This window comes from Micropterus salmoides, unplaced genomic scaffold (genome assembly GCF_014851395.1).
Source record: "Micropterus salmoides isolate LMB-PRFRI ecotype aquatic unplaced genomic scaffold, ASM1485139v1 Ms_hic_scaffold_9, whole genome shotgun sequence".
Classification (NCBI taxonomy): domain Eukaryota; kingdom Metazoa; phylum Chordata; class Actinopteri; order Centrarchiformes; family Centrarchidae; genus Micropterus; species Micropterus salmoides.
Window position 1 is genome coordinate 17,582,875 of NW_024044681.1, and position 15,209 is coordinate 17,598,083.

The following is a 15,209-nucleotide window of genomic DNA, read 5'->3' on the forward strand; positions in this document are numbered from 1 at the left end:
GGGGGTAATGAAAAAGAAAAGAAAATTTCTCACTAGTTCAACATTTACTCATGAATTCGCCATTTATTATGATCTAAGAAGACATTGTCTAAGGATGGTTTGTTAAAGGATATTTTGTCAGTATGTGCCTGTTGATGGTCCCACTACTTAATCTAATTATTGAGTCAATGACCTTTCCAGTATAGAATTGTGTGTCTAACTACTCAGCCTCTGTCATGTCTGGTGGGGATATTTATTACTGGCTCATCTGCTCAGCCAATAGTATTGAGCAGGCTAACCATGATCAATGAATTCTGTGCCTCTAGTTGCATTTATAGTCATCTCTAAATGCATATAAGTTATGTTCAATCTGAAGTAGAAGCTACCAAAAAGTTTATACCATCCTGATTGCTTTACTATCAAAAAAGCACACAAAAAAAGACCTTTGACGGCCTAAATGAGAAAAGTGCCTTAGCTAAAAGCAGGTGAAAGCTGTGGCTCAATAAGTCATATAATATTCATTTTATTCATTAAAGCTAAATAGCAGTAGTATCAGGAAACATTGTAGCATACATTAAGTGAGCTGACAGATGACTTTGAGGCATGGGTGTTTATATCCATTCTTCTTGCATAAATATGTCAGTAAATTTCTCAGTATTGCACTGGCTGACCATGTCTGTGCTTCTCAGTCCCTCTTGTGTGGCTGCAATAGTAGGAATTCATTTTACCCTTATATATTGTAAAAACAGGTCATTTAATATTACTGTGAAACATTATAAATAGGAAGCAAATGTAGAAAATATCATCACTCACTTTTATAGAGTCATTTAAACGCAAGAACAATACATCTACTCTACTGGTCATTTTACAAATACTCCAGGTGTCTCAATCTGATATTTGCAGTGCAGAAAACTATGTAAACAACTTTAGCAAGGAAGATCTGACCGTGGGATGACCTATTATCTTGTGCTAAGTTCCTCCTTCAGGCTCCACGAGAGGCACAGAAGTGGCATGTAGTCAGTCTCATTGAGAAACAATATTGCAGCTCAAGTAGGAAGGTGCATCGGTCACCGAAGAATAATGGTACCTAAACACTCAAATGTGTACGGTATGTGGTCATGCCATACATGTATAAACATGCACACAGTCAGACAAATCCTACTGAGCGTGAATGCTTGACACTCAGGGCTCGTGTTTTCTGATTTGCCATTTTCTCACTGACACCACCATAGAAAAGGTCCATGTACACTTAAGTGTCAGCACTTGCTCATACAGTATGTATTTGTCATTCAAGAGCATTTCCTAACAGCCATTAAACTGCAATAGATGGGAAACACCTTGATCCCGCCACAATTAGAGGATCTTGCAATATAATGACGAGGTCATAAAAAATGATGAACCTGATAACGATTAGCCTAATTTGTTTGCTAAATTAATGCAGTGAAGACATGCATCCTAAGCAACAATAGAGGCAGATCTGAAAATCAAAATGTAATCACAAAAGTCTGAAAGTACTGTGACATTTGAGTTTCAATTAATATATATATATATATATAGTGTTATGATGGGGAAAGCAAAGGGGAAACAGGTCTTTAATGTCAAGGTACAGTATCCCACCATGACATTTTGAATATTTTTCATCTATTATTTCTCATGATCAGGAACTTGTCACCTCAAAGGGAATGTTTGTAACTGGAAGCAGTGTGGGCCAGCTGCATTGGAAGATAAGAAGTATTTAGACAAGATTTAATTTAGACTTCAGAGCTATTTCTATTCTAGTATAGAATAAAGCAAATTATACCTTATTCTGTAATAAAGGGTGTTGCATATTATCGTGTGGATTGTTTTTGCAATCTTGTCCATTCCTCTAGGATTTTTGAAGTTGAGTCAAAGTGTGCCTCTGAATCCATTTCCAGGATAAAGCAACCACATAACAAACAATAACCATGAGATACATCCAAGCAGTCACTCTGATAATTTCAGTCAAGTTGAGGGATCTGGCTGTCCTGTAGAAAATCACTTCAACAAGAAATGTGATCTTCAAACCATCGGAATGCCAAATATGAAGGTACTAATTCATTTGAGTTGAACTTGGGAGCCTAAGTAGATGGATCTGTTCAGATCTGAATGTGGGAGCTCTGCAATTATTTTCATTATTATTAATTAATTAATTAAGAGGCTTCTGGGTAACACAAAAACAAAGACCAACTTAAATTGCAGTCACAAGTTGCTGGTTTAAGATTTACACTATTTTGTTTGTGTTTGATTTTTTTGTCAATGCAAATCTCAATGCAAAGTCCTTCTCTTTCTTGGATGTGGAGATACATCTTAATGTATGTACAGTACAGTACAGTATGTACATCAACATCCCCCAATGTGTTATATGTGTAATATGGTCTAAGTGAATATTTCCTCATTCAGTTTACACACACTTGACTTCACTGCAGTTTCTAACATGACCTTAGATATCATCACAGAGCCAGACACATGTGCTTAAGAACACACATACACACCCAGTCACACACACACAGCAGGCCATACATATTAATGAGAGGAGAGATCAACATCATCTTCTGCTTTCCTCCACTAAGCTTCTGCCCTTTTCTTATGTACAGCAAAGGACAGAGACTTACCACGCATGAGCACACACTAACACACACACACATGAAGCACACGAACAAAACTGCAGCGTTGTTGTTCTTCTTCTGCCCACTTTATTCACACACAAGCTGGCCATGACAGCAACAAATGGCAGTGAAGGCTGAAGAGTGCCCCTGCTGTTTCACCCGAGCCCGAGGTAGGTCCACCTGGTGCTGGTCATTCCACTGCTCTGTCTCTCCATCAGCAGAGGCTTTCTTGGAGGTGGAGGGGGGGTCGATATCATACTGCAATTGCCAGAGTAACAAAACCACAGGCAACCTCGACAGTGCGAGAGAGGGAGTGGCAGCGCAAGACAAAGTATAGGTACGAGGATTGGCCAGGAGAAGAAGTGAGGGCAAAGAAACTCCAACAGAGAGGATAAATTAAGGAAAGAAGAAGCCTACAGGTAATTACATGAAAGAGGGGAAGTCTTTGGGGAGTTGAGAGATGTGATGGGATGGGGATCTGCAGAAAATGGAGAGGAGGGGGATCAGTGGTTTGAGTACAGAGACCACAAGTGCCAGCTTCTGTAACCTAAGAATCTATGGGCTAAATTACTACATTGTATTTTATTTTTGATTAAAATCTTCCATCCATCCATCATCAACCGCTTATCCTGCATACAGGGTCGCGGGGGCTGGAGCCAATCCCAGCTGACATCGGGCGAAAGGCAGGGTACACCCTGGACAGGTTGCCAGTCCATCGCCGGGCTACACATAGACAAACAACCACTCACACTCACATCCACACCTAAGGACAATTTTGGAGACACCAATTAACCTAGCCTGCATGTCTTTGGATGGTGGGAGGAAGCCAGAGCACCCGGAGAGAATCCACACGGACACGGGGAGAACATGCAAACTCCACACAGAAAGGACGGGGCAACCGGGGTTTGAACCCACGACTTTCTTGCTGTGCTAACCACTGCAGCACCGCACCGCCCGATTAAAATCTTTTAGGTCAAAAATATTAAATGTTGGCAATGTATTTGTAAATATGAGAAGGCCAGTGATGATACTAACTAACATGCACTTATTACACTTATCTCAGAGTTTGGTATTTATAAAGTGTTGATGCTGTCAAATTATTTTGAAATACAACAACCTCCCTCCCAGTGCAAAAGTATATCTAATATTCTTCAAATGTTCTGAGAATGAGTCTGATCTAGCCATGTGTCATCGACTCCAGTAACCTTTGCTGAGCTCAGAGAACAAACTTTAGCTTGCTAACTGGATCAGAAATAGCTTAACACTCCGTTAGTAAATGGCAGAGAACATGCTTAAAGATAGGCTTGCACAAAGCCCTATTTAGATTTCAAAAATTATAATAAAAGCAAGACAGAATCTTAAATATCACATCCCACACCCAAATTGGCATTAGTTGGTTTAGTCTAAGTTGGTTTTGTTGGTTTAGTCTAAACCAACAAGAAGTCCTGACATACTTGGTAGTGTTCAAGAACTATTTGACTTCATGATTGCATGCTCAGTATCTTATTAGGTTTTTTTCTTCACATTTCACAGTAGAAAAAGCAAAGATGTAATAAAATATTTTCATACTGACACTGGATCAAATGACTTATGTAAAAGGTATCGCTGGTAGTGACAACCACCAAACTCATTGTTTTGGTTCAATCAACCTCATTTCCAGCAGCAGCAGTTTTTAATAAAAAAAAAACACTGATAAAACCCCAACTGAACTGTAGCTGCCCATCACCAATGGAAGAGACAAAAGTTTATGACTAGCTGCCAGACAGTGGCCTCTGTAGTTGGTGGAAACCCAAACAAAGGTAAAAGAAGAGTTAACATTTGCCAGGTGGACAAAAACACAACTCCAAATGAAAACGCTGCTCCATTCGCACACTCCACACATCATCTTCTTTTAAAGCTGTCTATATTGTGTTTACATTTGCCCAATGTTGCCCAATTTTTTAATACAGTTTCATTAACATTAATAATGTCTGAATACCATTTATATGTTGCATGGCCATTATATTGTGCATGATACTAGCATGGCTTACTAGGAAATTTAAATGGAACAAAACCATAATTCTTCTTATTAGTTACACCTGTTACTTTCCTGCTGTGACAAGTGAAATTGTTGAAAAAGGCCTTTGATGACATCAGTAAAATAAGTCCCTTCCTTCTTAAATCCCTTCCACATTATGCTATCTTCTATAATTAGCAGTCTTCATTAAACCAATAATGGCGCATCAATGAAGAAAATAAAACCAAATCATCCAATCAAACCCAAATTAGTTCTGATGAAGATGGGGACAGGGGGAGGGAGGGGGCAGGAGAACAGACAGTAGAGGATAGGAATACAAAACAGGGTGGGTGAGGTAGTAGCACCTCAGGACAATATCAGCCACTATCTGGGCAATAGAAAGTCACAGAGCTGGAAAGAGATGCACATACAGTCGTATCTACCAAAGATCAATGAAAACGCTTGAAGGGCAGCCTGGAGCCTTGAGTAACTGAAGGGGATCAGGGAGGTTATCATCTCAGGTCACCCTCTCTCCAACTCCCTTCCTATCTGCTGATGGATGAGAGACTTCTCGGTTAGCCAATAGACAACTGAGCTCAATCCTGTAAAAAAAAAAAGGGACCATTACTCCTCATTGGCACGAGGAGTGGTCCATTCATTATGGCAAATGTGTTTTTCATCTGACTGTGTGAGACTCCACAATTAAGAGACCTCGATCCATATGTCATCGTGAGGCCCAGAATGGTGGAGACTGAGATGGAAGTGCACATGATAGACAGGTAATACAGAACAAAGATTTCAGGGAAAAGGAGTGGGAGAGAAAGAGAAGAATGATTGACAGGGCAGGAGGGTAGAAGAGCAGAAAGATAGCAAATCAGCCATGTTGAATGGGGTTTTCAAAATGGGGGAAACTAGTGGGAAAATGAGGGAGTAGAGGTTTTAAAGCATGAGTGAGAGAAAGAGATGGCTGGCCGGCTAGTTGACTGGTTGACAGTGGGCCCGTAGTGTAGACACCTCAGTAGACTGCTCTTAAATGGCTGCCTGTCAGAACAGCAATGGCTGCCCTCTGTTCCACTTCTTTAAATGAGCTTGTTATGGTTCAGGCCATTACAGAGTGGACTCTGTTCAGAGGAAGCTGAGATGTCATTAGACATGGTGAGAGTGAGGTGGGAAAGAGAAAGTCAGAATGACGGGAGAAAAGGAGGAACTGAGAGAGGGAGGGTGAGAGTCATAGAAACAGAGACAGAAAGGCAGAAGAAGGGGGAATAAAATAACTAAAATGAGACCAAAAAGGCTGTAATGAGGCAAAATATGTAGGATGAAAGAAGAAGTAAGGGAACTGAGTTAAAGAGAAGAAGGGGTTCCATTTACATAAAGCAACTTTCACAGCTTCTGCATTCTGTGTGAAGTAACTTGGATTTTATGTTACTGGCAAAGGCTTTGCAGACTGAATGAGGAGCACTCAGTATTCAAGTGGCTTTGGTTATTATCTCATAAGTCATAATGTATACCGGCCCACACAAAATTAAAATTAAAATCAGTGTAGCATGAACATTCAGCCAACAGATACATACAGTATGCAAGCCCAAAGCCAAATCCAATAACATATGTATGTCAGCAGTTGTAGGTAAATTATCTATTGCTTCTTTTCCACATGTATGTGTGAACTCACTAAGGCTGAAACTAATGATTGTGGGTTTTTTTCAATTAATTGATTAGTTGTTCAATCTGTAAACTTGAAAATAATAGTGGAAAAAGTTAACAGAGCTCAAAGTAACATAGCTTGTTTGCCCTGCACACACCACAAGGTATTTCACTTTCAATTCATATAAAATAGAGAAAAATAGATCCTCTTGTTTGAGAAGTTGAAACAAAGTGCCACTTTGTTTATAGGTGCCCTTTGGAGTTTTCTTGTAAACAAACAAAAGTTTTGTTTTACATTCAGTGTTTCTCACCAAAACGTATTTTGTGTATCATTGATTGGTGCATTGCTACATATCTGCCACCAGCAGATCAATGGAATAGAGTTACACCATTGGCAAGAGTGCATACCGCATCACCTGCATGCATGTGGGTCCTTAGGCACATAGAGAAGAAAAACTAAATGGGTACCTACTCATACGAAAGAGCTCCAAACTAGACATCACAATCTCCTCAAAGAACCTTTAAACTCATGGGCAGCACCTCCAACAAAACAAGGCCAGAGGTGACTGGAACAATCAGCCTTGTCTGCAATACTGTTGGAATAAGAATTGCAGCTACATATTTCCAATCATTTTCAATTGGCCATATTGTGTTGATTGTATTTAAAGATTGTAGAATTGAAGAGATTGAAGAACTTGTATTGCATTAGTTGAAATGGGATGTAAATTAGCTGTTGAGATAACCCATACTCTTACATAGATGCATTTAAAATTACAAAATGTACCATACATGTACGGTGGATATTGTACATCTCCTTGCTTTAACAAAACCATCCATCGATCCATCCATCGTCAACTGCTTATCCTGCGTACAGGGTCGCGGGGGGCTGGAGCAAATCCTAGCTGACATTGGGCGAAAGGCGGGGTACACCCTGGACAGGTCGCCAGTGCTTTAACAAAACATTTTTTTCAGACATAAAAGATTTTTGGGGCATACTGTACCTTTTGCTATGAGAGCATTTTTTAATTGGCTCAGCCGACAATGAGCTCTTTTGCCGCTTCCATATTTATAGTAGCCAAAGTGCAGAGAAAAACTGCCTATAGGGGTGTCTCCTTCATGTAAGACTTTTGTGGCTGGAGGGCATTTCTCTCACGTTTCTTCCACAGAGCATATATTTGCATTCTAATACATCATTTCCTTTAGCTACATTTTGGGAGACCAAGATTTGCCTATGTGAGCTGGGGGCTCTTCTACACACACACACACACACACACACACACACACACACACACACACACAGAGAGAGAGAGAGAGAGAGACAGTTCTGTGCAGACAAATGTGCCAATTCAGAAAAACAGACATGCAAACAAACAGACCTTTTGCGGGTGGTTAGACAGTGAGCCAACTAAATGTCAGATTGGCAGATGCTTCATCTCAGCGTATGGCTCCTTTGATTTTCATCTGTTTACCCTATCTCAAAAATACAGAACATGCCCAAATCAATTATGATTCAGCCAAATGTCACAGGTGGAATGCTTAATGACACTTGGCTTAATGACAGTTTGGTTTGTAACAGATTGATTCTGCGTTTTACGTATGAAAAAAATATTCTGTTCATGTTTACCAAAGATTCATAACTGAGTTTAGAGGAGACAAGTTTTACAGTGATTTCAGACAATACAAAATAATTACTCATTTATGTAAATAAATCTCTGTATATTAAATGCCAGGTCAAAAGATTGTTTTACCTGACAAACCCCCATCATTAGAGATAAGAGATGTAGGTAAGACAGAGTTTGTCAATCAGGCACTGTTGTAGTATACCTGTTTATACTGATGGTATGTCGTAAATATTATACATGGCTGATCTTGATCCCCATAAAACAACCACCTTTGCACCTTATGCCAACCCACACAACTTTTTATTAGGTCATTTTTCACAATCTATTCACAGCTAGTTTTACAGATAACACTGCTGTCTGTCAGCTGCTATTTGTGTGTGCTGATAATGTTTTGAGATACCACTGTCAAACTACAGGCCCTGGACTGATAAAGAGTTGGTGCATATCTAGTAAGAAACACTCATCTCTAGAGGGACTGATAATTACTAAAAGTGAAGCGGGTTCTTTCCGGGTGTCTCTCTTCTTTGCTGCCACCATCTCACTAGAGCAAAACTTCCAAGCTTTGTTTGGTTAGTATGAGTTTGGTTGTAGCTTTGTTACCTTGTGATGTGCTTCTTGGGACGACAAGGTTGGCTAGTGAGCCTTTGTTTGGAGGAAACTCTGGTGTGCTACTTTGGTTTAGCGCTTTTGTGATAGTTCCAGTTTTGTGTGTATTTGGTTGCTGGAATCTTGGTATATTATGTCTAGCAGAAGGCCAACTTGTTCGTTTGGGATGAGCTTCGGTTGCTCATTTTCATGTGAACTTTAGGTCAGGGCCTTGACCCCCAACTTCCCAGTTGTCAGTATTCCTCATTTTGTGTTCTGCAAACCCGGATCTGGTAGTGTGGTTTGGAGCCTATGTCAAAAGCAAGGATAATGTTGTGGTGGATGCTCTGTCTTGTGTCCCAGCTGAGTTGTGTAATTTTATCTCTGGTTTACTAGTGGCCAGCCAGAGTGTTGGTTCTGTAATGTTTTTGTTGTGTATCTGTAGGTAGTAGGTTCGGGGTCCCCTTTTTGGGTCCCCCAAAAGGGGGGGGGGGGGTGACGCCCTGTGGGGTCATGAGTGTGGCCTGTCTCTCTCAGAGGAGGAGGAGGAGGAGGAGGAGGGGCTGATTGCAGTGGCTCTGGGCACCTGGGCTAATTGCCCTGTAGAGTATATGGTTTTCTCATTCGGCAAGGAGCTGCTGTCGAGGTCAGACCTCCCTGCGGGCCACTTCCTGCTTTCCCCTTTACTTTGGGTTTCTTTGGTTGGACTATTGCTTTGTGGTATTTATCTTGTTTTTGCATATTACAACACCTTCACACATACATTCATGCAACCATCATCCTGCACAGACACTACTGAAACCACAGACTACATACCTCATACTTTACATATGTTAATTTGAAGTAACTATTGATTTGGCTTATTTTCGTCAAATAAACATATGTTAACCGTTTACCATGGTGAGTCTCTCTTTTGTTGTGGCCTTTTGAGCCAGGTCATAACAGTAGCATTATAGCAAATAGCTATTTGAGTCTGTCTTGGCATATGTGTGCAAAGTAGCAACATAGCCTCACAGCTCCAACCACTTTTCCCTCAGTTTTCTAAACTGTATGTAGAAACTTACTCATGGTCAGAGCCACAGGCAAGACTAAAGTGGAATGTCGAGGACACTGTTTTAAATTTGAATAAACACTACTGAATGCTAATTATTTGGCTTTTCCTATTAAGATCCCAACACTCTTACTAAATTTTGGGAACACAAAACAAAAAAAAGCAGCACAGCAAAAACTCTAACTCATGTCTATAGACAAATGATATACTTTAGCAACAATTTGGCCGGCAGTCCCTCAGGCCATAACTCCAGCCTACTCCCCAAACATCTGCTGTTCCCCCACTGCTCAGTAGATCAAGATGTATGGCTTCTCACAGGCAGTGATAGTAGGACGATGTGACTTTATGGGCCACAGGGGTGAAAGTGGCTGTGCTGCAAAGTGCATACTTTGTCTCTCCACCAACAGAGTCTCCTGTGAGAGGTCACACATATAGACATTACAGAGGTTCTTCATTCATCTTATGCTTGGTATAAAGGCAATTCTGTACTATGAATGACAGAATACAAACGTACAGGTTTGGTTCCATGACCAACAACATCACTTAGTCTGGTTGGACTTTAAGAATTTCATGATACACAGTGGCCTGTCCCTGCTTTACACATATAAGCACTGATATATGACTACCTGTATAATGTTGTTGTAATGTGAGACAAATAAAGATAATAAAGTATTTTAATTTTTTTATATTATTTCTAAAGGTAATTATAATGTAAATCATAAAGGCTATGGTTTGTTTATTATAGTTCCCTATTATTTAAAAAATCCCAAAATAGAAAAACATATGCCTCTGCACCATAGAACACTGAACTAACATACTAATTTTATCCCTTAACCTAACCAAATAATTTTGGTGCCTAAACATAACCAAACTGTGACAATTTCACAGGGTTAACCAAGAATTCATTATTGTTGACTCATGAAGGTCACCTGACTCATGAAATGCACCATCTCTAGAAAACCCAAAAGTTTGATTTATTTTAACAGAACTAAGTACACATAAGGATTTAAGTTTCTTGGCAATCTATTGGAGGCACTTTGCTTGTGTCCACCAAGACCACCCTTTCAAGAAATACTGAACGAAGGGTCATAGATATACTCACTTGTTGCTCTTGAAGCTTGCCTTTTTCCAAACAGAGCACCCCCTCCCCATCTAAGGGAGTAATAACTGGGGACAGTGTTACTTTACAGGATCTATGATGTATGGGCTCATGGCTGTGGGAGCAGGATTCTCTCCACAGAGCCCCCTGTGCTCTTAGATGTGGTGTGTGGGCTGCTACATACTGTGACAGACTATGATCATATTTCATGATGAAGAACAGAAAATACACAGCAAAGAATTGATATATTAGCTCATGGCTGGGTGAAATGGAAGGTCCTATACAGTAGCCTTCTTTATAGAGGATTTAATAGTTAGGGATTGTGGTCCTCATGCCTCAGGGAGGTTACCATGGGTATCGCCTCTTTTACAGTATCCCTCCTTTGCTTCCTTATTTGTTTTCAGTCTCTCTCTCCATCCTCTAATCTTTTTGTATCACTCTCTCTAACTTTGTCTACCCCCTTTTTCTGTTCTGTCTCAATACTAAATTAATGGATTCATGGTAACATGGATATATCTATCATAATCTATCCAGCAGGATAACTCAGAGCCAGTGCTTCTTCAAGAAACTATTATTTGATGTTTCTTACAAAAAATACTACTGAAATCCTGAAGGAAAAATACGCAGAAATCACATTTGACACTGTGCTGCATTTTTATATTTGCTTTACTTAGGTTCACTAAGTTGCTTTACTTCAGGTTCACTGTACAATTCAAGTAAAGCAGGACTAGTAAACAAAGTCACATATTAACTAATTTAACAGACAGAGTTTGTTTACTGTAACCACTCATCCCTAAAAATGTCCAGTAAATGAGAATTTTGCCCATTAAATCAGTGAAACAGCAATTAAGGTGAGACACAGCAGATGAATAGGGTATAAGTTTTACTAATAGATATCACACTGAAAATTTCCAAGTTGATTACTTACATTAAGAAAACATTTTTTTGAATTTTCTGAAATATTATGTTAAAATATGCAAATGAGGCAGTATCTAATGAAATATGCGCTAATTTGCATCTATTTCAAGAACTGAAATCTGAACACTGGCATAAATCAGGTTTAAAATTATTGTTTTATTTTGTTGACACATTATACTCAAATGTTTTTACAGAGGACATTTTGGATATCTCTCTTTATCATTTCATAAATAACAATTTTCTACCTGTTTTGGGGAATAAAATGTTCTATAATTCAGGCTATAAATGATATATGAACAAACCCCTCTGTAAAAACCTTCAGAATATAGTCAGGAAGACAACTGGTTTGGTGTCTGTAAGCGCTACTGAAGTGGAGATTTTAGGCTTTAAGTATGAGAACACAGCCTGTAAAGAAAAGTATTGTACAATTCTACACATTTTCATTGAGAATCAATATTTACAGACCCAATATCGACACAAATCCTTAACACCACCACTATATAACACCTCAAAACTGATAACTGAGTAAAAGCATGTCTCAACAGTCTCACTTACACACATAAAACATACAGAAACAGACAGAGTCACCCGCGGAAAGCTAAACCAGGAAGTGTCACATGACGCATCTAAACCAATCACATTGTCAGAAATCAACACTTGCCAATGAGATTCCACGCTTAGCTTAAATCCCCCTTTGTATTTTCACGTTTAGTTGGTGGTACAAAGGAAATTACCATATTTGGATCTGACAGCATTGTGCAGGAGAGAGAGTGCTTTCCAATGGTACCAGGATGATACGGTGCAGACAGCGATAGGCGAAGGACATGTTGCAGTAGAATGCTAACTTTTAGGAGAAATCTACAGACTCAAATTGTAGCAAAATAAATGTATATTTTATACCCCTCTAGTCTGAAAGAAGATATGTTAAGGAAGCAAAGTAGTACAACATTTTAAAATTAACCAATGCATGAAAAAATGTTTTTGCCTGCCATGTCACACCTTAAGGAAAATGTAAAAACCTTTATCTGGGTCGAAAGACAGGCTAGTTGCTAGGAGGTTCCTGCTAGGGTGTGGTATGCATTTACAGTAGTTAAAGAGGTAGAAGTAGTGGTAGCGTACTAATGTGGTGCTGTGTACTGGCTTGTATAGCTTACAGTACATCATGTTTCAACATGCAACCAGTTAACTAGGTCAATGCTTAGTTACTTACTTCCATGATGTAAAGGCTGTTCTCTGCCATCTCGCTAGCTGAGCTACACATGACAACTGACATATAACCGGGTTTGCATACCTTCCCCATGTAACTAAATAATTGACTACTTGAATTGCAGAACTAACGCATTAAGTTAATTCACGTTTTTGGACATGCTGAAGAACCTACAGTCAACATGTTTCCATGCATACATTTCATTTGTCATCACAATGATTATTTTATAATGTTGATCATTTTTCAAAGATTAACTCAGTTAGATTGGACAGTTTTATATTCAAACACGATTGCTGACAATCTAGGATCGAAACAGTTGCCTGCTTAATCTTCATATTGCAACCTTCCGCTAGCTTTGATAAAGCTTATATACACTGAACAAAATTATAAACGCAACACTTTTGTTTTTGCCCTCATTCATCATGAGCTGAACTCAAAGATCTAAGACTTTCTCTATGTACACAAATATTGTTGTTTTAAGTGAGCACTTCTCCTTAGCCGAGATAATCCATCCACCTCACAGGTGTGGCATATCAAGATGCTGATCAGACAACATGGTTATTGCACAGGTGTGCCTTGGGCTGGCCACAATAAAAGGACACTTGAAAATGTGCAGTTTCACTGTATTGGTGGGGTCTGGGGGGGTCCAGAAACCAGTCAATAATGGTGTGACCATCATTTGCCTCACGCAGTGCAACACATCTCCTTCACATAGAGTTGATCAGGTTGTTGACTGTGGCCCAGGGAATGTTGGTCCACTCCTCTTCAATGGCTATGCGAAGTTGCATTCAGCTCGAGACCCACATGAGGACAACAAGCATGCAGATGTGCTTCCCTGGGACAGTTCCTGACAATTTGTGCAGACATTCTTTGGTTATGCAAACCAAGTGTTGCAGCAGCTGTCCAGGTGGCTGCTCTCAGACGATCTTGGAGGTGAAGATGCTGGATGTGGAGGTCCTGGGCTGGTGTGGTTACACGTGGTCTGCGGTTGTGAGGCTGGTTGGATGTACTGCCAAATTCTCTGAAACGCCTTTGAATTAGTTAATCAGGTTCATCAGGTTTCAAAGACAACAAACTATCATTGTGACAGCATCATGAGTGTTTGACTGGTTGACTCATTGAATCAGTATACTGTAGATAACTGAGAGTTCATGCCATCTACTGTACCTTGTCTTTATCCAGAGGTTTTCATTCAGGATGCTTTAGGACAGCAAAGAAAAAAAGCAACACAATGAAAATGGGAGAAAAAATTAATAGCGGGGAGAGATGAAGGGAAGAGAGAATAGACAGTGCAGGAATATAACTCTCCCTTGTCTTTTAGATCCTTGCTGCTATAGTCAAGGGTATCTTCTGCACTTTTCAACTGTGCCTCCCTATTTATTATTAAAGCGGTCAGATGAATCTTTCATGCACAGGAAATTAAAGAACACTGGAGGAGTACATGGACGAAGACAGTGACAAAATAAAGCAACAGGAAAAGAACAAGGGAAAGAGGTCTGTACAAGCGATAGAGAGGTAATGTGAGAATGAAAGAGGAGAGAGAGAAACAGAGCTAACTGAGAAAAATGAAGACAGATAGGGATGAGGTGAGGAAGCAGTTTGAAGGGTAACAAAGGCCCTGTTTATTTACACCTTGCCTTAACATGTGTCTTGGGTGATCCAATCACAAGTGGGCAGCTCTAAGTACAGGTGAAAATGCACCAAAGACATTGGACACATTGGTATATGATTGCTCATACAATATTCTTATATGACCATATTTTTTTTAGCAGTGTGTCTGCGATTGCACACATTGGGCCATATTAAACGACCGCTCACTCAACTGATGTTTTATGCATGAGTGGAAGTACGAAACACCAGAAAGAAGCCACAAAAACAGGCAAAATGCATTCTTGAGGGTGGAGTTTACACAGCACACACTGATGTCATCTAGCTGCTCTGCCTCAACTCTCGGTGATCAATTTCCCGAAGGACAATTAGCCTTACTTGTTGCTAAAGTAAGCATTAACTGCTGCTAAGTGTAGCTGCCATTAGCTAGTTAGCTCAGTTAGGCGCACAGCTAGCAGCCCAATTAACACCAAGTGACTCAGCTCGGAGTTTACACAGCTAGCACAGGAGCTTTGGAGTGCCGGGAGGATGAGGTTTAATAAAGCTAATAAAGCTTTATTTGATCTTTAAAGCAAACATGATAATCTCAGTTCTCATTCCTGCCAATTCACCACAAATCTTGTCATCGCTCTGTGACATTCATCCACTTTCTCCTAGCTCATCTTCCCCTTCATGGCTAACTGAAATGAGTTTCTGTACTAGAGGGATGTCGCTGGAGACTTGTATCTTAGAAAAATATATATCAGAATCATTTGTAGACATCATTTGTTTACCTTTAATATAAAAGGTGAATGTCAGCTCGTCTGTGTTTTGTAACTGAGTGTGAGATGTTGCTACTGTTTGTGTTAGCTGTATCTGGGGTGTCATTGTAGC